We start from the raw sequence: 23,809 nt of genomic DNA, 5'->3' as shown, positions 1-23,809 counted from the left end.
AGAAGTGTTCTAACCCTTCCACCTTACAACTTCAACTTTACTTTTCCGCGACCAACGATTCTAGCCTTCCTGTCATCCCCCAAGAAGACATCACCACCATCATATTTCTCATACTCGTAGAACCACTCTCTATGGGGAGTGAAGTGAAAGGATGCACCTGAGTCAATCAACAATGCCTCTTGATCTACATGTGTACTTGAATAAGCCAAGAACATATCCCCACCTTCATCTGAGGTGGTTTTTGCCTCTACAGAAGGAGCATCATGAGATCCCTTTCCTTTGTCAAGAGCTTTAGATTTATAGTCCCTTTTGTAGTGTCCTTCCTTTCCGCATTTCCAGCACACCACCTTTAAAGGTTTTCCTGGAGATTTAGATCTCTCTCTAGATTTAGCTCTCCCACTCGATGATTTATTTTTGTTTCTATTATGGGACCATCCTCATACAGACAAGCCATAACCATTCTGGCTCTCCATATTTTTCCATCTCATCTCCTCTATTAGCAGGGATGAGACTATTTCATCAAACTGCAAGGAAGTTGCATTGCTACCTATTGCAATAACCGGACTATCCCACGAATCTGGTAGAGAACACAACAAACTAATGCACTTATCTTCATCTGAAATTTTGATATCAATAGATGATAACTAACTTACCACAATATTAAACGCATTCAGATGCTCTGTCACCGCCGAGTCTCCATCTTTCATCCTTAGGTTCTACAGGTTTTTCTGTAGGAACAGTTTATTCACCAGAGACTTATATTGGTACAAATTCCCTAACTTGTCCCACAAAGCCTTCACCATAGCTTCCCCTGATACATTCAGCAATACTGAATCTGAGACACACAATCATATTGTGCTCTTTACCTTCTGATCTAACTTATTCCATTCTTCATCGGACACTCCCATTGGTTTAGTACCTGGATCTACCGCGATCCACTAAACTTTATCCACCAACAGATCCTCCATCTTGAGTTTCCACAACTCAAAACTCTGACCATTAAATTTCTCGATCTCTATCTTTCCATCGCTTGCCATCTTCTTTCACCACTAGAATCGATCTCGCAAATCTCCCACTGAACAGGGTCTACCATAGGCCCGAGCAAAACCCCTCAGCAACAAATGCATCCCCTTGAAGCCAAAATAGCTCTTATACCAAATGTAAGTTTTAACCCTGTACAGAAATTACCTGCATATGGATTCTAAAACACATAAAATAAATAATGTAAGAGCATAACACACAAAACACATATACATAGAGATTTTCCACTGGATCCCAAAACCAGGAGTACCATCTTGATTTTTCATTATATTCTTTTCAATGTTGCAATACATATTTATACATACCGAAGCATCCAATAACATGGACCGAAAACCATCGCATCCAAAACCATGGACCAAAAACCATCGAATCCAAAACCATGTGCGAAAAACATGCACAAAACCATAGGTAGGTCCGCCCAACCTAATATAGGGTCCAAAACCAAAATTTTCGAGGGTGTTGCCTTGGACCCCATAGAGTGGGGTTACCTGCACTCCTCAAACCCCCTGTGTCTCCCCCTGCTATGCAATCAACGCAATGAAGGGGGGGCTCTTCCCCCTTCTAACCCCCCCAGTTAACTACGTGGGCTAGTTGTGGAAAGAATATAACATAACCCAACAAAAGCAAGTAGGAGAAAACCAATAACAATATGATACCATAAACAAAGCAGTATGGCCATACACAAAATTTAAACAAAGCTGCAATCAAGCACAAAAAATCACAAAGGACCATAAGCACAAGACTAGAAACAAACACCATGACTCAATCCCCATGGTTCCGAGTGCTTCCAAGGGAAAGCTCAACCTTAGCCTTCTTCAAGATTTCATGACAGCCTCTTTTCCATGCAATCCTTTGCATCATACTGCCATCAATACATAACTGTCAATGCATAAATAAACATAACAATACACCAATTACCTTACATTTCTATGCCAAGAACTTTGCTTGTAATTGAACACTTCCAATACATCTCTCAAGGGACTCCAATTCCCTTGACATATCCACCTGTAACTAGAGACTAGCTAATATACTTGTCAAATACATGTTCATGAATCTAGCACATACCCACATAATGTCAAACGAGATGAACGTTAAGAAGACTTCTTGTATGCAAAGCACTCATTCATTTGGAATTAGGATTTCCAGACATAACTAAAGTAATTATTGACCAATTCCTTTCTTTTACCTTTTTACTTTGTTGCAATCGAGGCTTAGTATGTACTGTCACATCAACCAATTGTTAGTTATATAAACACATCAATTATTACCTTGTCACGCTAATACCAAGCATGCTTCCTACAATTGTTTACACATGTCAACCACATGTTCCAAATATCAAGAAAATCATATATTTATCAATTTGAAATCAACCTTTACCAATACTAACAATCATGTCATAATCCACAGTCAACTCATAGTCATTAGACATAATGCTACAATTGTCACCTATTACACTCAAGTACATACCAACTATCTCAACTCATATGTGTTATTACAATCAACTTAAAACAAGATACTTTGAACACATACTCATATTGTGCAATTCATCAAACATCTAACCAACTTGCAAACACACCATGTTAAATTAATCAACTAGACGACATAATCAAACAGTCAAGCACCAAATATACGACATAAGAAAACTCATACCTTAATGTATCTTAGGGGACACTATCTTGTCTGCATAATCAAACTAGTTAGCACGACATAACTTCACAACACATAAGCTTGAACACAAATAATATCATGATATCCATAATAGTCACTAACTAACATGTTCACATCATCCACTTATAAACAATTATCATCCATATATAATAATAACATATGCGTCGTCAGTCTAGATTAGTATGACATAATATCACAACATATTAGCTCATACCTGAATGTCATAACTCTAACCATTTTAATATACCAATCCAAATTAGTATGATACACATAACATCAATATCTTAATGTAATAACCCTAATCATCAAGCTAATTATCATATAACAATAACAAGTTAACCTATAACATACTCCTCAACAACATATAACATAATAAAGTTATATAACATTAAACAACAATAATAATGCATACAACCACAGGATATTATCATTCATGGCTATTCGACACATGTGCATATGACTATACTAATCAACTATAATCTATCGTGTATGTAACCATAATATCAATAGAATGAAAGGAATATACATAACCATAATGAATATAACAATCCTTAACATTCATACATACATGCCCAACATATAACATGTATAATGACACACTATTGCTTCAAGATCCAATCCCGCGGCTTCATTTTAACGATATGGATCTCCTGCTCTATCTCAGCCAAAATATTAGCATCATAACATAACAATATAATCATGATGACATAATTGAATACAATGACTTCATGCACAACATCCTTCACCATGACAATGCATGCATAACAACATATAGGCACTGACATGCATATAAAACCATACACTCATGAAGACACATTCCACAACAAAACCATCAACCTTCACATGGTGACATCACTACAACCATGATCAACACCATGTAAATGAAACAAGCACATGGACTACAAGCATAAGGAACACATGTGAAACTCACCTGAAGGCATGACCAACACACCTCCCATCCGATCCGAGGGGTGAACCATACTCTGATACCACTCTTTAACGCCCTCCTCCCACATCTAACCAAGTAAGTGCCCAATCGAGGTAAAAATATGATGAGAGGCTACTATGATATGATTCAACCTCCTAGGTGACCTTAAGGAAATGGAATCGATGAAAACACATCAAACATAACGTCCACATCAACAACTACACTCCTAGGAGCCATCCCAACCACTCAAGTATCATGCCCCTGGGTCGTAGTGAGTTTTTAAGCTATTAAGCCTCTTGATGCTCCTATTCTATGGGCATCCCAGAGTCCAGAGAGCTCTGGACTCTCCCACAAGCCTACATGCCTATGTCCAGGGACCATTTCCAGCAGACTTGTGCTAGAGTCCGTGGGATTTAAGGCACTTTTCAAGCCCATAATTTCGGCCACTATCCAGAACTTGCTATAACTTTTCGAATCCATTAAACACATGATGAAAAAACTAATAAACCAAAAAATAACTCCAGGACTAGGCCCGACCATCTCCAACTAGGAATAACATTCTGTCAAACACATGGCATCAATGCAATCTACAAGTCTAGGATACAACAAAGAGCATGAATGACTGAAAACTCTTATGAGACATGAAAAGAAGGATCACCGCCTTCTCCCTTGAAATGTTATGACATCAATTAGGTCTTTCATCCATGATTTCAATAATTACAAGTAAATACATGAAATAACGATGACATGAACCTGTTAATTAACTGTGCTTATAACCTAAGCAAAAACCATGAAAATAACAGTGAGATAAAAACCATTAAATATAAATAATTACAAAAGCAAGAGAACTTAGCTTTTATTAAACATAGGAAAGTCCAACGAGGTTCAGGACTTCCACGTACCACCCGACCCTAGACATGGCTGAACCAAATCTTTCTTTTAATCAGTCACCCTGGTGCCATATTCCAAGCATTATTGTGGGATCTCATAAACACATCAACCGAAACCATCTAGGGCTTCTAGAGGCCAACAACCTCAACCCATCAAACAATGATTCCACCTCACAATCAAACATCACAAGAACCATCATCAGATTGGTCTCTACCTAAGCCTTGCAGGGCTCTAGAGTGTTTTGTTCCAACCAAGACTCCATGACTAGTAACACAACCCACAACTTATACCGGGCTCCAGAGTGTTTTTCCAACCAAGGCTCCAAGACTAGGAACCCAACCCACCAAGGGCTCCAGAGAATTTGTACAACCAAGGCTCCAAAACTAGTAAATCAACACAAGTTGATACAACACTCTAGAGTGTTTGTCTAACCAAGGCTCCAAGAACTAGTAACTCAACCCAAGTTAAGGAAACATGAGAACCAAGTAGAAAAACAAAGAAATGAACCCACAACACCATGGCTATCCAAGAAATGGCAAGGCTAGCAAAATCCACTGTCAATCCAAGAAATCCTCCATGTCAGTTACATATCATGGCCAATAAACTACAAGCATACACCATGCATGCCAAAACTAGTGAGGAAAACATACATGCAACTCGGTACCTGTAAGCAAAACGCGTTGTAGCTATTGATTTTTGATCTCCTCTTGCACTTTCCTACTCTTCCTTCACCTTCTTGCTCCAAAACTCCAAGTATGCCACACCCTCCAAGAGTGCTCCAGGAAAACTCCAGGTATTTAAGAGCGAGAGAGAGAGAGAGAGAGAATAATGAGAGAGCTCCAAAACGGAACTGATAAAAGGTTACACTAACCAAGCATGCCCACTGATACTCAGAAGAATTTTTATCAATGAGGCCTCTTTTTATAAACGAGCATATGACATATTTCTTCCCCGTTTAGTCACCTCAAAAACTTTAACAAAATGACCAAGCACATGTCCAATGCCCTTAAGGATTTCTAGTATCCATAAATCAATAGGGAGGGAATATAATCTTACCTAGACTAGTGTTGACACAAATTTTGTCCTTATTTGGGTTAAAACAAGCTTCCCTGTGTCAGATGTATAACCTTGCATTGTAGAAATAAGGTCCTCCTTCAAAAATGCATTATTTTTCTTCAAGACTTGAGAAAATAACAATGAAAAAGCCTTTTGGCCCCAACCTCAAATCAATGTCCCCTTTGGGTTACTATTTTATTTGAATCCAACATTCCAGTTCCCTTTTTGTGGGCAAAATCCCAATGAATTTATAGATAAAGCATGATCTCTCACACATTTTCTATGGTCTTCCAGGAACTTTATGTGGATGATAAATCTAAGGTTTGTAGCAGCCTTTGGAATACATTTGCTCGCAGACCGTTTTACCATTTGTCATCCAGAATTGGTACTTGTAAAGACCCAGGAGCCCCTCCTTGAGGGTCGTGGTTATCCTTTGCCTGAATGCATTTACTAGCAAGGGCGTTCCGGAAGGAGAGGAGTCACCCCCTTCCCTTAAGGTCATGACAATGATGACTTCTCCTACAAGTATGAAAATTTGAAACCAAAATCTCTGTTCTGAGAAGAGAACTAAAAAACCCTACTTCTTGTAGCTTGCCACTGTCGTAGACCCAGGATTGAGTCCTCACCTTCTAGTGAGACCCTGCCTACTTTAACTTTGTTACGCCTTAAAAAAAATATATATCAATATAAAACATAATTGTAACATAAGAATATATTAGTGTATCAATATAATGTTGCATAAATATCGATAAACAAAATTTCCCTATATTAATATTATAAAATAACAATATATTTTTAGAATTAATTTAAATAACAAAAATAATATATAAAATAAAATAATAAAATATATGTTTAATTACTGCAATAAATAAAAACTCACTGCGAGGAAAAAATGATACATTACTGGTATTATAACTTAAAAATAAAAAGTAAAAAATCCCTTAAAAATTTTGATGCAGGAGCATCTGGACTTAGCCAGCAATGTGAAGGTTTGTTCACATGTTGTGGCTAAAAGAGTGAATTTCACTGACCTGTGTGGTCAAAAGTCAATTTTAACTGAGAGGGTTGGATCTCTCGAAAATGATTTATAATACATTATTGTAATGGTTAGGAAATTTTCCTATTTTAAATTAAAGGATAAGTTGTTAGCATAGGTGTGTGATGGAGCTTGGAACTAGAGATTTGATTGTTAGATTGTTAAAATAGAGATTAAGTTGTTCATATAGTTAGAGTAGGATTCGACTCATAAAAATAAGAAGATGTAATGTAGAAGGATTAGCTGAGAGGATTGAGGATTGAGTGATAGAGAGGATTTTCAGATTAAAACATAGGTCTGTTAAATTTTTTTAATTGAGCTGAGAGGGCCAAGACTTTGTAACTATTAATATATTGAATGAATTTGATGTGTTGTGTATCTTTGTGTAATCCTGGCAAAAGCTCTTGTTTAACTCTGTGTATTCGCATTCTGAACAAAACCGGGTATTTTCCCTATTTCACACTTTAAATTGTTAATCACTATGTTTATTTGTTAATTGGGTGTTTTAGCACTAATCACAGTTGAAGATGTTGGCTTGTTGGGGCCTGATCCAGGTTCAGAAGTGATTTAGCCAAACAAACCCCGAAACTACCGACCCTTTCGACAACAGTCCACGGTACGCGGACTGAGGTCTCACCTAAGGTAGTACCGAAGGGTGCTGGAACCAAGTTTTCACACCCTAGGGATGTCGTGATGAAGGCTAGGAAGTTCTAAAACTAATCTTGTGCGCTTGCGCTGCTTCACGCAGCCATCTGTCCTTCGCAGCTTGTGCGACTGCTTTCGTGCAGCTCTATAAAGAGTGCAAAGAGGTGCTATCTAGATCCTTTATCTTACTATGTTATTATTATAGATCTTAACTTAATTGCATATACCCAATATTTTCTTTAATCATTCAACATTTATAACCAGTGCGCATAATCATAAACTGTAAAGAGATGAATAAATATCACATAAGTACTAAACACATGGAATTCCAAAATCAACTTATCTTTTATTAATCCTCTGTTCAAGTACAATCCCAACTCCACCCTGCGCACTCAGCTGCAGGGGTCCCCGCACACAGCTGCGGACTCTACCAGGCCTCTGTGCACTCACCTGCAAAGCCTCTTACTACTACTACAAACCAAGACTCAGACTTACAGAATTAGAGCGAATTCCTCATCCAAAAACCCATATATTTCTTGAAGCTAAGACTGCCTTTTACCCTTAGAGCCTCACTCTATTTATACAATCCCATGGTCAACGGACCAGGGTAGGCCGACACATTCTATATTAAATTACATTATTTTAAGGTGGACAACCCTAGATTCTCGCGCTCCACACTCGCTTTTTGCGGGGTCTTTAAATTACATTGACCAAAACTTGGGCTTTATGCCCCAAAACACATACTATGGGGGCATTCGCTGCCCAACATGCCCCCAACACATTCATCGCGACTTGTCCCGAGTCACTCGGGTGGTGCGGTGATCTTCACGCGGAGTCCATCCAACTGTGCCTGTGTGGTGTGAAGGTCCGCAAATCACCATGCTACCGTTGTCTAGATCGGTTCCAGTTCTACTTCAGAATCATCTACGTCTGACTTGATTCTCTACTTTGATGTCGGCTTCTAGTACTTGTGTTTATAGTCCTGCACCTCTATCCGGCTTGTCGAGTTTCAAAGATTGTGCTTTGGTCAGTTACTCAGACAGACGGCCCACCCGTGTAGGGCTTCAGGTGACTGCCATTTATTCTTCCTGGGAAGGGCTCTCCATTAAGTTTGACTAACTGGACAATAGATTTGTGGGGCCAATCAAACCTCAGGGGAAGATGGGTTGTATGTGACCTCCTTTACCACATATGGTCCCAACCAATGCATTCTAAGCTTTCCAGGAAATTTTTTGAACTTGTTGTCATACAACAACACTAAATCGTTTACCTTGAATGTGCACAACTTGATATGGCGATCGTGCCAAGCTTTCTCGCATTGTTTCTGTACCTGCTGATGGAATCCCGCCAGAAACCATTCTTCCTCGAGTTCTTCCAATTGCACGAGCCTCTCTTCCAAGGCTTCATGGTCCGACATGCCTGTCATTACTGCTATCCGCAAACTAGGTACGATGTATTCCATTGGCATGATGGCTTCTATGCCATATACTAACCTGAAAGGTGCCTGACCCATCAATTTCTTGCACGTGGTTCTGTATGCCCATAATACAGCAGGTATTTGCAAGTCCCAGTCATTTCGCTGTGCGTTACATACTTTGGTCAGCGCAGTCTCTAGAATCTTGTTGAATGCTTCTATTGTCCCATTAGCTTGTGGATGGTACAACGTACTTTGTTGATGATACACCTGGAACTCCTCAGTGAGTGCGTTGATAGTTTCATTTAGGAAGTGCATTCTGCAGTCACTCATTAAAATTTTCGGGCATCCAAACCATGTCAACACATTATTGAACAAAAACTCGCAACTGTGGTGGTCGTGCAGTCCTAAACCGGCTGTGCCTCCGCCCATCGAGTCAGGTACTCTGTCGCGGTGATGATGTAGTGCACACCCATCTTCCCCTGAGGTTTGATTGGCCCCACAAAGTCTGTTACCCATTTCCCGAATGGCTGCAGCGTCATCTATGGATTGAGTGGCACCTCATCCCTTTGTGATGGTTTTTCCAGTCCTTTAACATATGTCATCGGCCCGATAGTATGCTTTTGAATCTTGATGTAGGGTTGGACACCATAGCCCAACGTGAAGAATCTTCTGGGCCTTCGCTTGTCCTACATAGTGTCCTCCTGTAGCCCCCCCCCCCATGTGCTTCCATGAGGATCTGTCCTTGTTCAAATTTAGGTACATATCTTTGTAATATCTCATCGTTTCCCATTTTGTAGAGGTGCCCCACAATGATAGAAAAGTCCGCTGCGCGTACCACCAATTCCTTCTTCTGTTGGACGGGATATTCCTATGGTGCAGTCCCTATGGTTAAGAAATGGGTTATATCTTTGAAGTGGCCATCCGCGACATGCTTTGTAAAGAGTTGTGCATCAGGTAGTCCTTCCTCCAAATTTGTTGGCTCCTTGCCCATCTCAATTCATGATAGGTGATCTGGTCCTACATTTAGGCGTCCCGGCTTTACGATGACCTCGAAGTCATATTCTTGAAACAGTAATAGCCATCTACATATGTTCCCCCCAACACAGGCTTGTTCACCAGGTCTTTCAGCGCAGAATGATCGGTATACATCTTGAAGTGCCCACCAAGTAAATAGTAGTGGTATTTCTCGAGCGCATATACCATTACCAATCCTTCGCGCTTAGTAGTAGAATAGTTATTTTCGGCTTTGGACAGGTGCCAACTCGCAAACGCGATCAGGTGATCCACGCCTTCCGCGCCTTCCTGCATAAGTACAGCACCCAACACAATACACAACGCATCAACATGTACATGAAATTCGATGTCCCATTTTGGGAAGACCAGGATGGGAGCAGATGCCATTTCTTCCTTGAGAACATCCAAACTTTTCTTAAAATCATCATTCCAACAATATGTAGCATCCTTTTTCAATAATTGTTCCATTGGCGCTGTTATTTGTGCATATCTCTTAATAAACTTTCTATACTAACTAGTGTGCCCCAAAGTGGCACATAGTTGTTTGACACTTCGCGGCGCTTCCATATTGAGAATAACGATAATCTTCACAGGGTCCACCATCAAACCTTTTTTGCAGACCACATGGCCGAGAAGATTTCCAAAGGGGACGAGGAAGGTGCATTTTTTAAGATTCAGTGCAATCTGGTGTCGTCGGAAAGTATCCAACATCAAATGTAAGCTCGCTATATGGTGTTTAACTAACCAAAATACAATCCAATCATCCAGATAGACCTTCAAGAACTTGTGGACGTATTCCTTGAATGCAGGCCACCACTACGCACGAAAATATTGCTGGCGCATTCTTGAGTCCAAAGAGCATAACAATGTATTGAAAACAACCCAATTCAGTTGCGAAGGTTGTCTTTCTCCTATCTTCAGACGTGATCTTGATTTGATGGTACCCTGAGAAGCCATCTGTGAATGAGTAAGCTTCTTGTCTTCCAACATTCTCCAATACCTCATCTGTAAACGATGTCGGGAATGGATCGTGAACACAGGCGTCGTTAAGCTTCCTAAGGTCCACATAGATTCTAATTTCACCTTTCTGTTTTTTCTCCTGTAATACCATAAGACACACCCAGTTGGATTCTTCCACTGGGTCAATAATTTTGGCTGCAAGCATTTTGTCTAATTCTTCGCGGACCTTTTCTTTATACTTTGGATTCAGACAATAAGGTCGCTGCTTAACTAGCTTTGCGTCCGGTTTCAGAGTGATCTTCATCATCCCTAAGTCACCAATGATCCACTTTAAGTCCGTGATTTTGGTCTGGAACAAATCTTGATATTCACGGAGTAACTCGGCAACCTTATCTACCATAGCATCGTCCCAATAGTCCCCAAGTTTTACGTACTTCAGCTCCGCATCTGTACCAATGTTTACCTACTTCGTTTTTAGCGGCGTAGTGATGTCGGGATCCTCAGTTGATGGTCCTCGAATTTTGTGACACCCTTCAATTTCTAGAATATTAATATTTCGGGGGTCATCATCATCCTCCTCTACTTGTACGTTATAACATTCTAGGGTACTTCTTAACTGGGTTTCCCATGCCAGTTGAACTACTTCCCATGGTTCCTGTGGTATTTTGAATATGGCGGCTTTTACGGCTTGCACCGCATCATTAATAGTATCTGACCATCGGTCTTCAAATGTGAATGTTAACAAAAATCCCTCGCGCAAGACATCCCATTTGCCCATTCCATGTCGGAGTTCTGTCTCGGTATACCTATTACCAATTCATGGGTATGACATCTAGGGTATGGTAGAATAAGTGTACCCATTTAGGCTGAGGTTCTTCTCCATAGGCCTTGGTCCATTTTGCAAGGTGCGTGCATGGGTCATCGTGTCCATCATATTTATCTACTATCCATAGTTGCAATTTCCCAAATGTAGCCGCATCATCCTCCTACAGTCGCGCCAGTTTTCAAAATTTCCTTGATGTGTTCCCCACCAACACGCAGGTGTCACACACAGCGCCCACTTCAACGCATCGAACTACTGTTGTTCCGGTACTGCGCTCTCAAACTTGCTCAAGAATTCATCCACTACTGTCAATCCATCATATGTTGGTAGATCTCGGGCCTGGGTTGTTACGCAACATAGTGATCTAGTCATCATGTTGCAATTCAGCGTTGTCACTTCGTTCAACCGATTGTGCCAACATTCGTCTTCTTCGTCTAAATCCGAGGTGCAGGAACCTATGCACTCCCACGAGATCCTTCCATCTACAGTTGGATTCACCCAATCCTGATCTCGCGCAGTTATCTTGTAGATACAATCCAGCTTATCGTCGCGCATGGGTTCAGTGTAGCGTGATCCTTCGACTGGATCTAGTGGAACTACTACGCGTAGGGACTTTTTCTCAAATATCATCTTCTGCTTCTTCGGGTTGATGACTCCATTCATATCGATGGCCTAGTTTATTCCTAGCAATGCGGGATGTCATCAACAATATCTACCACTTCAAAATCTGTCTGCGTGCTTGCACCCTCGATATCAATTGTTACCCCTTGCAACCTTCCCATGGCTAAAATCTTCTATTGGTTTGCCATTCGTAATTGAATAGGGGACCACTGCAACATGGGCCTGCCCATGTGTTCCTATGTCTGCTTTGGTAATACATTCGCATCCGAACCCGGGTCTAGGATTACCTAATCCATTTCATACTCGTCAATCTGCGCCATCAATCTCATTTCCCTTCTAGTGCACAATGTATACTTTACCAGTTTCCAAACTATGCATAGTTAACCTGACCCTGCGCACCTAGTGATCAGCTCTTGTAGTCCTTTAACTACCTTATTGTCGCACAGTAATTTCATACATGTCTCTAAAAAGGTAGAAATCATAGAAGGATCCATTCCTGGCTCTGGTTGATCCTTACTACCTGAAGTAGAGGCCTCCGCGAAGCTCTTCTTAGCTTCTTTTGCGCGTTCCAAGTCAAACTTGGGTTCCTTTGTAGGAGCCTTGCGAACCCATGTATCTTCCTCAGGCTGCTTCCCCTTATCTTCCCCTATGGTCACGCCGCTTCTGAGCACCATATTCACATTTGGGTCTTCTTATCGGGGTTCAGACCTCAACATTTGGATATTCTGAGTCAGAGTACACTGTAGTACCCCTTTCTTATGCATTTGTGTGATCAATGTAGGACAATCTACTGCTTCATGATCGAACTGAGCACAGTATGAAAATAATATTCTCATTGGGTTGGTACAATCGCAGGCGTAGTGTCCCAGTTTTCCGCAATTGTAACAAACTAACTGTCTGCAGCCCCTTCCTAGTCCCATTCCTCCTCGTCCTTGACCTCAGCCTTGAAATCCAACATGCGCCATCCCCGTGGCTAGGTTGAGGCCTCGCTTTTCTATCTGCATTCTATAGGCTCGAGTCCACTCCATCATCAATTCGTAGTTGCGACAAGTACACTCGTCATGGCCCACCGACCTACAAAAATTACAAAACAGTTTCCGCAAAGTCTAGGTATACTTCTGCAACAGATGACAATTGTTTGTCATGTGTTTTCCTCCTATCTGATAGATCGTGCACCATAACACAGGGATCATACTCGGCCTTGCATGTGCTTCTGGTCTCAATGGCATCGCCCCCCCTCCTCCCAAGTATTTCACGAATATCGGACAGTGGTCTTTGTCATGGCCCTAGCCTTTGCATTTTATGCACCACACTTCTTCGCGTGCCTCTGGCCATGGTGCCCTATCCTACCTCAAACTCTACTTCTGCAAGCATAGATTCTGTAGTTGCATGTGGATTTGTTGGACTCCCAACCCTGGATCCTGCATCGGTGTTTCATGCAACCTCATCGCCATTTCCAACGATTCGGCCTGGGTTGAAAGCTTCTGTTGTGACAGCATCGTCCTCAGGTGTGGTGTCAAAGACACCACAAACTATGCGCAGTGTTGCGCATCCGTTAATGTCATATTAGCCTCACGGATCATACTCTTCAACTGTTGATCTAGATCCCATGGAGTCTCGCTTGGAAGCATCATGATCTCTTTAAATCCGATGATTGACCGTGTCTCTGATTTCGGCAGGCTAAATTCTCTGTTCATGACATTCTAGATCTCTGCTATTCTTGCATTTCGGTGATCATTAGAGTGCTTGATATACCATGTCAACGCACGATCCTACAATGTGCTCACCAATGTGGCCTTCTTAATATTTTCGTCGATGACCCTGTATGCTTCCCACACTGCTCTTACCACGAACTAGAACTGATCCGGATCCTCATTTCCTACTCCTCTGAATATGGTTAGCTTGATCGCGCTCGCCATGCTGAACTGCGGGTTCGGTGGAGGTGGGGTGGATGAATATGGAGGTGAAGTAGGTGAAGCTCGTGATGGCGTAAGTGGAGGTGATAACTGCGGAATGCACTTCCTTATCAAACTGATCGCACTTTTCAGAGAAATCTAAGCGAGCTCTTCCTCGCTCTCTCACGAAGGTGAAATTAAGGGACTGTTTCCTAATCCCTCGCTATCTCTGTAGATCTTTTTGCTCTGCATCGTTCCAAACATTAATGTATTCGCATAATCCGCTTTTCACATAATAGCATCTTAATCCAAGTATTCAGGGATTTAATGTACCTACCTCGCAGTCCCTTGAGAAAACGTCACTCTGCTTCGCTGTAGGTCATGGTTGTGTCTACCATTAAATCAATGATAAACCCTCCTATTATCCGATCGAGCCAATGGTCCACAGCTCGCGTGATCTTATCTTCTGATGCCTCTAGTCTGCCCACTAATTCTAGTGTCCACACTATCGGTTGATTGAGCCTGTACCTTCCCTGGTTGTCGGCTAACTTTGCAATCCACTCGTATATTTCAGAAGGAAAGGATGCGAAGAATATCTTGTGGATTTCCGTATACACGTAGTGATCCAACCAACTTTTCTCAAATAGTTGTGGAGTTTTGTTTTCATGTGTCACGAAGTCGTAAATCTTCTGATCCAACCACTCTTCAATTTCCTTCTTCATGGAATTCTAGTGTTCCGACATCAAACATCCCTTAGGCAGTTCCCCGTCCCATCAACGGAACCATTTTTTGGCTTGTTGGGGCCTGACCTAGGTTCAAAAGTAATTTAGCCAAACAAATCCCAAAACTACCGGCCCTTTCGGAAACAGTCCGCAGTGCACGGACTGAGGTCTCACCCGAGGTAGTATGGGAGGGTGTTGGAACTAGATTTCCACGCCCTAGGGATATCGTGATGAAGGCTGGGAAGTTCGTGAACCAATCCTGCGGACTTGCGCTGCTTCGCGCAGTTGTCTATCCTTCGCAGCTTGTATGACTGCTTTCGCGTAGCTCTATAAAGAGCACGAAGAGGTGCTTTCTAGATCCTTTATCCTACTGTGTTATTATTATAAATCTTAAATTAATTGCATATATCCAATATTTTCCTTAATCATTCAACGTTTATAACTAGTGTGCGCAATCATAAACTGTAAAGAGATGAATAAATATCACAGAAGTACAAAACACATGGAATTTCAAAATCAACTTATCTTTTATTAATCCTTTGTTCAAGTACAATCCCAACTCCGCCCTGCACACTCAACTTTAGGGGTCCCCACACACAGCTGCAGACTCTACTAGGCCTCTGTGCACTCAACTGCAGAGCCTCTTACTACTGCTACAACCCAAGACTTGGACTTATAGACACAGAGAAAATTCCTCATCAAAAACCCATATATTTCTCGAAGCTAAGACTTCCTTTTACCCTTAGAGCCTTGCTCTATTTATATAATCCCATGGTCTGCAGACCATGGGTAGGCCGACACATTCTATATTAAATTACATTATTTTAGGGCAGACAACCCTAGACTCTCATGCTCTGCGCCCACTTTTTGCGGGGTCTTTGCATTACATTGACCAAAACTCGGGCATTATGCCCCAAAACACATACTATGGGGGCATCTGCTACCCAACAGAAGATCATAAAGAGACTTGATCGGGTTGAAGTCCCATACGCAATCATATCCGTCAATCGCAAAGTCAATAGCTAACATCTCCATCAACAGTAGGGGTTAGGCTAGTATTTAACCTGTGTATAATTTGAAGTACCACAAATCATAGGACTTGAGGACCTCTGTTATCCCACGGATATCAGATTGTGAGTTGATCGGGCATTAATCCCAAGAACGGATGTGAATCACTATAGATAAGGAGATCAATGGCATAGATAAAGTCAACGTGGGTGCACTTGCTATTCAATTCTAGAAGTGTTGTTCAATCGCCATACTGTTTTTCAATTACGGATTATTGTTCAATCTGACTGCTGTTCAATCCAACCATTGTTCAATTACGGATTGTTGTTCAATTTGACTGTTGTTCAATCCGACTGTTGTTCAATCGCGGATTGTTGTTCAATTGTGATGTTGTTCAATTGTTATTCAGTTGCTGTTCAATTGGCTGCTTGTGTCATTTTTGGTATCAGAGCTCAGAGATTGAGTTTGATTGCAGTAAACATGCCGCCAAGGAGAGGAGTTGGCATAGGTCAAGGAAGACCTGAAGCAAATGCAGTTTTGCTAGAGGAGATCCAAAGTCTGCATACAAGGATGGATACAATGGATACTGAGCAGAGGAGAGAAATGGAAGAAGGGGTTGAAAGTGCTCCAGAGGCATCTTCTGAGGAAGAAGAAGAGGAGGAAAATGAAACTACCAAAATTATCAAGATGTTGGCTAAAGTAGGTGGAAAACCAAAGCTGGAAATTCCTGTGTATGAAGGAAGTCTCAATGTAGAAGAGCTAATGGATTGGATCAGTTCACTAGATAAATATTTTAACTATGAAGTGGTTGATGATAGAAAGAAGGTGAAATTTGCAGTTACCAGATTGAAGGGTCATGCAGCTATTTGGTGGGATGAGCTACAAACATCCAAAACGAGAAAAATAAAGTGCAAGTTCAAGCAATGGGATAAAATGGTGAGTAAAATGAAAGCTAAATATATGCCAAAAGATTATCAGTTAAATCTTTTCAAACAATTACAGAATTTAAGGCAAAAATAATGTTTGTTAAAGAATACATAGAAGAATTTTATAGATTGAGTATTAGAGTAGGAAATGTAGAGAATGATATGGAGAAGGTAGCCAGATATATCAATGGCTTAAGATACTACATTCAGGATGAGATCAACTTGTTGAGTCTGAAAACTATTGAAGATGCCTATTAAGTAGGTTTGAAGGCAAAAGAGAAGATGTTGAGAAAACAAAGTCATAGGAATAGAGGGAGAAGTTTAGTAAGAGGTAGAGGAACTACCAAACCAAGGTTTTAGCAACATCAGCAAGAAGTAGGAAGTTCAAATAGCATACCACCACAGAGAGGAGATTTTAATAAAGGAAGATTTGTGCCTAGAGGAAGAGGCTGAGGAAGAGATATTGGGTGTTACATGTGTGGAGAATGGGGACATGTGTCGTCAGACTGTCCTCATAATAAACCAGCAAGTCAGAGGAATGTGAATGTGGCTGAGGCAAAGCCAAAAACACCTCGAATTATGGAAAAGGAAGAATCCCCTGAAGTAGGAGAATCCCTGTTGTTGAAAAGGGCATTGCTTAAGGTAGAGAAAGAAACTAAAGAACCAGTGCAGAGGAAGAGTATATTCAGAACTACGTGAAAATCCAAAGGTAAATGTTGTAAAGTGATAATTGACAGTGGACTTATTGATAACCTTGTTTCTATAGATATGGTGGACAAGCTGGGATTAGTGAAGACAATACACCCTACTCCTTACAGAGTGTCGTGGTTGCAGAAAGGACATCAGATTATTGTGACATAACAATGCAAGGTAGAGATACAGATTGGTACGTATAAGGATGTGATATTGTGTGATGTAATGCCAATGGATGTATGCCATGTATTGCTAGGAAGACCGTGACAGTTTGATCGTAAAGTTATTCATGATGGGAGGAAAAATACTTATACTCTGGAGAAGAATGGAAATAAACATACACAACTGTCGTTGAAGGATGATGCTGATAGAGGAGCACCTAGAAATAGTATTATGCTGATGAGTGGAAAGGAGCTGTTGCAAGAGGTAGGAAAAGGTGAAGAAATGCATTTTGCTATCATAGGGAGACCTAAGGTAATTTTAACCTCCACAAACTTAGATGATTTGCCTGAAGAAATCAAAACTCTGTTAAATGATTTCGCTGATATTATTGTGGATGAGTTACCTAATGCATTGCCACCAATCAGGAGTATTAGTCATCATATTGATCTAATACTAGGAGAAAGTTTTCCAAACAAAGTAGCATACATATTAACTCCTCAAGAGAATGCAGAAGTTGGAAGACAAGTGCAAGAACTAATGGATAAGGGACTAATCAGAGAGAGACTCAGTCCATGTGTTGTGCCAACAATACTCAGTCTAAAGAAAGGAGGTGAATGGCGTATGTGCACAGATTCTAGAGCCATAAACAAGATCACTATCAGGTATAGATTTCCTTTACCACGCATGGATGATTTGATGGATTGTTTGAGTGGGTCAAAGTATTTTACGAAAATAGATCTAAAGAGTGGATATCATCAAATAAGAATTAGAGAAGGAGATGAATGGAAGACTAGATTTAAAACAAACCGTGGGTTGTATGAGTGGTTAGTGATGCCTTTTGGACTCACTAATGCACCTAGCATGTTCATGAGATTGATGAATGAAGTCTTGAAGGAAGATGTAGGCAAGTTTGTTATTGTTTATCTTGATGATATTCTAGTTTTTAGTAAAAGTAAAGAAGAACATCTAGAGCATCTTAGATTGGTTTTAAGGACTTTGCAAGAAGAGAAACTACTGATAAATTTGAAGAAATGTAGTTTCACGAAAGAAGAATTAATTTACTTGGGATTTGTAGTTTCTAAAGAAGGGTTGAAAATGGATCCAGAGAAAGTCTAAGCAATTTGGAATTGGCCTATTCCAAGGAATATATTTTAGGTAAGAAGTTTTCATGGTCTTGCAACTTTTTACAAGAAATTTATCAGAGGGTTTAGTCAAATTTGTGCACCAATTATTAAAACAATCAAGGAGACTAATCAGCCGTTCAAGTGGATAGAAGCAGCAGACATGAATTTTAAGTTGCTGAAGAGGAGAATCATAGAGAAACCAGTTTCAGCTTTACCCGATTTTGGAAAAATATTTCAAGTCGAAACTAATGCTACTGGAGTTGCAATTGGAGCAGTTTTGAGTCAGGAATAAAGACCAATAGCGTACTTTAGTGAGCAATTAAATGAAGCGAAGAAGAAGTATTCTTCTTATGATAAAGAATTTTATGTTATTGTACAAGCTTTAAAAAAATGGAGACATTATTTGTTGCCAAAGGAGTTTATATTGTATTTTGACAATCATGCATTGCAGTTCATAAACAACCAGCCGAAATTGAACCGGAAACATGCCAAGTGGGTAGTGTTTTTGCGGAGCTTTACTTTTGTGATAAATCACACAGGTGGTAAGTTGAATAAAGTTGTTGATGCTTTAAGCAGGGTAAATTTCATTGTGCAAGAATTAAAAGTTGGTGTTGTAGGATTTGAAGAAATAGTTGAAATGTATAAAGATGATGTGTATTTCAAAGATATTTACACAGCAGTTAAAATTCCAATAGCTCATAAGCGAAGTCAATGTTTAGATTATCTTATCCAAGGAGATTTATTGTTTAAGGGCAACAAGTTGTGTATTCCCAAATGTTATATGAGGGAGAACATAATAAAGGAGAAGCATAGTGGAGGATTATCTCGTCACTTTGGACAAGACAAAACCTTTGCTCAGGTAAATGATTTTTATTATTGGCTGAAGATGTATCCTGATGTGAAGATATTTGTTGATAAGTGCAAGATATGTCAGCATGCTAAAGGGAGAAGCCAAAATACAGGATTTTACCAGCCATTGCCAATACCAGACCGACCATGGGATGCAGTTAGCATGGATTTTGTTTTGGGGTTACCTAAAACGCAAAGGGGGAATGATTCCATTTATGTTGTGGTAGATAGATTTTCCAAGATGGCACATTTCATTGCATGTAAAAAGACTAGTGATGCAACACATATTGCAAAATCTATTTTTTTCAGATATTGTAAGGTTACATGGATTGCCTATAAGTATTATGTCTAATAGAGATACAAAGTTTGTAGGGCATTTCTGGAGGACTCTTTGGAAGAAACTAGGAGCTAACCTCAGTTTCAGTTCAGCATACCATCCTCAAACAAATGGACAGACCGAAGTAGTAAACAGAATCTTGGGGAACATATTGAGAAGTTTAGTGTATCAAAATCCTAAGAATTGGGATTTAGCACTAGCTCAAGCTGAGTTTTCTTATAATGACACTCCAAACCGAAGTACTAGAATGAGTCCATTTCAGATTGTTTTTGGGATGAATCTAAGAGTTGTGTATGAACTCAGAAATTTGGGTAAATAGGAGACAAGAAATGCGAAAGCTAAAGATTTTACAGAGCAGATGTAGAGACTACAAGAAGACGTCAAAGGCAGATTGTAGGAAAGCAGCAACAAATACAAAAAAAGAGCAGATATGAAAAGAAGAGAGAAAGAATTCAAAGTGGGAGATTTAGTGATGGTGTATTTGAGAAAAGAAAGATTTCTTGTTAAAACTTATAATAAATTAAAAATGAAAATGATAGGACCATGTATAATTGTAAGAAAGTTTTCAACTAATGCTTATGAAATTGAATTACCAGAATGGATCGGAATATCACCTACCTTCAATGTTGCAGATTCGTATCCGTACAAAGAGATAGAGATAGAGCTATAGGAGGAAACTACAGAAGATGAAGTTCAAACTTTGAACTGGGAAGAACAAATGCCAAAGACAGTTAAGAGAGAGGTGGAAGCTGTTTTGGAGAAAACAGTATCCAAAAGAACCAAAGGATAGGTTTATTACCAATATCTAGTCAAATGGAAAGGACAACCAGTGGAGGATGCTAGTTGGTTGACAACAACAGAGTTGCAAAAGTATGGAGTAAACCCTGAAAGTCTGAGGGATGGTTCTTTTCTTCCCCGAGAGTCTAATGCAGGAGCATCCGGACTTAACCAAAAATGTGAAGGTTTTTTCACATGTTGTGGCTAAAAGAGTGAATTTCATTGACCCGAGTGGTCAAAAGTCAGTTTTAACCGAGAGGGTTGGATCTCTCGAAAATGATCTGTAATACATTATTGTAATAGTTAGGAAATTGTCCTATTTTAGATTGAAGGATAAGTTGTTAGCGTAGGTGTGTGATGGAGCTTGAAAATAGAGATTTGATTGTTAGATTGTTTAAAATAGAGATTGAGTTGTTCGTATAGTTAGAGTAGGATTTGACTCATAAAAAGAAGAAAATGTAATGTACAAGGATTAGCTGAGAGGATTGAGGATTGAGTAAGTGAGAGTTGAGTGATAGAAAGGATTTTTAGATTGAAACAAAGGTCTGTTAAATTGTTGTAATTGAACCGAGAGGGCCAAGACCCTATAACTGTTTATATATTGAAGGAATTTGATGTGTTGTGTATTTGTGTGTAATCCTGGCGAAAACTCTTGTTTAACTATGTGTATTTGCATTCTGAACAAAACCAGGTATTTTCCCTATTCCACACTTTAAATTGTTAATCGCTATGTTTATTTGTTAATCGAGTGTTTTAGCACTAATCATAGTTATTAGTTTCAATAGCGGGGGTAGAATATCATAAAGAGACTTGATCGGGTTGAAGTCCCGTACGCAATCGTATCCGTCGATCGCAAAGTCAATAGCTGACGTCACCATCAACAGTGAGGGTTAGGCTAGTGTTTAACCTGTGTGTAATTTGAAGTACCGCAAGTCGTAGGACTTGAGGACCTCCGTTATCCCACGGATATCGGATCATGAGTTCATCGAGCGTTAATCCGAATAACGGACCCGAACCACTCTAGATAAGGATTTAGTGTTTGTTGATCAGATGAATGGTGACCGTTAGATTTGGTCAAAGGAGATCAATGGCGTAGAGAAATTCAATGTGGGCACACTTGCTGTTCAATTCCGGAAGTGTTTTTCAATCGCCATACTAGTTCAATTACGAATTATTGTTCAATACGACTGCTATTCAATCCGACTGTTATTCAATTACGGATTGTTGTTCAATCCCACTATTGTTCAATCTGACTGTTGTTTAATTGTGGATTGTTGTTCAATTGCGACGTTGTTCAATTGTTGGCTGTTGTTCAATTGTTGTTCAGTTGCTGTTCAATTAGTTGTCTGCGTCAAATTTCATCATTGGATCATTCTACATTGTATGCTTTTCTATTTAAATCAATTAAAAAAAATCCTTTACCAATTTACTCGATCATTTTACATTGTATACTTTCATATTTAAATAAATTAAAAACCTCAATAATTTATATTTACAAATTGTTTTTTATAATTTTATACTTTCCCTATATATATATATATATAGAGAGAGAGAGAGAGAGAGAGAGAGAGAGAGAGAGAGAGAGAGAGATATAGATATATATAGATCATTTTTATGTAATCATTTTCATATTAATTATTTATAATTTCATTAGAAAAATTCTAAATTAAATTTTTCTCTATTATCAATTCAAATTAGGTATGAAATTGGAATAAAATGTAATTATAAAAAAGATAAAATAAAGGTGTTCAGGGCAAGATGGTTATTAAGCCTATAGGTATGTCTGTTTTGGAATTAAATGGATCGTATATATCAACATAAATAAATTCATAATAAACATCAAAACACTTACTTTATAATACATCTTACATCTTATGTTGTTAAAATAAAATAGTCAAAAAACTAACTAAATTATTAAATTATTTTAAATTATTATTATTATAAAAATAGTAAAATAAATTATTATATAAGTTAAACATATATACATTTTAAAAAGCATGGAATACGATTCTTAACCATGGAGATTTATCCCCACTTTATCATGGAAATTCTTAATCTATAAATAGGTTTTGTTACAATGTTATGACTTATCAATACCACATAGCCAAAAAAACAACAACTCACTGCATATGACACTTGTTCACATGACAATTTTTTTTAATTTATCAATTTAATTAAAAGGGAAAAAGTACATAACTACTTTGGAAAAAAATATCAACTTTTGATTTGTTTTATGTATACTACTATGAATATTTTAAAATATTTTGTGGAGGTTAAATATTTACCATCCACTTAATAATTATTGATAATTAAATTAAAATACTAGAAGCCCTATTCCAAAATAGAAACATTTATCGACATAATTAAGTGAATGGTAGGGATTTAACCTCCAAGGAATATTCTAGAATATCTTTTGTGTATTAAAAATAGTTATGTCATTTCTATACTCTGTTATGAACAAGTATCATATGAAATGAGTTATGGATTTTTGGGCATGTGTTATTGGCCAATGGTATTATAACAAAGCCTATTTACATGTATTTTTAAATGTATATATGTCTAACTCATATATTAATTCTTTTTATTTAATTAATACTAATAATAAAACTATAATTTAATTAATTTTTATGCTTTAAATCTTGGCAATGTGAGATGTATTAAGAAGTAAGTATTTTGATGTGTGTGAGAAATTGATGCTTATCCACATTTACCAACCATTTATATGGAAATAGAAATCCTCCTTTACAAGGCTAGAAGCTAATACATTTATATGGAAATGGATATCACCCTTTGACCCATAAATATACTCACAAGTTCACAAGGCTAGAAGCTAATACATTTACATGGAAATGGATATCACACTTTGACCCATAAATACACTCACAAATATCCCATAAATATACTCACGAGTTTACAAGGCTAGAAGCTCGTACATTTATATGGAAATGGATATCACCCTCTATGGGGCTCACACGTATACTCACTTGAGTCTTGACAAGGTTCAAACTTCATCATGTCACTAAAGGGGATTTGAACTCAGGTGGGGAAGATAACAACCATTCCACCCAACCATCCAAGATAGTCCCAATTGACTGCTATGTTGGTTATTTAATGCTTTATATTAAAATATCTATTAACTAACAATCTATTTCAAAATTTAGAAGAATTGAGTCAAGTGGGTGTAGGCCGGGTGGTAGGGAGGAGTTGTTCTTATCC

Source organism: Pinus tabuliformis, chromosome 8, assembly GCF_031772625.1.
Source record: "Pinus tabuliformis cultivar Carrire ecotype Pingquan chromosome 8, CPIR1, whole genome shotgun sequence".
In the NCBI taxonomy this organism is placed as follows: domain Eukaryota; kingdom Viridiplantae; phylum Streptophyta; class Pinopsida; order Pinales; family Pinaceae; genus Pinus; species Pinus tabuliformis.
Note: the sequence above shows the minus strand (reverse complement) of the source record.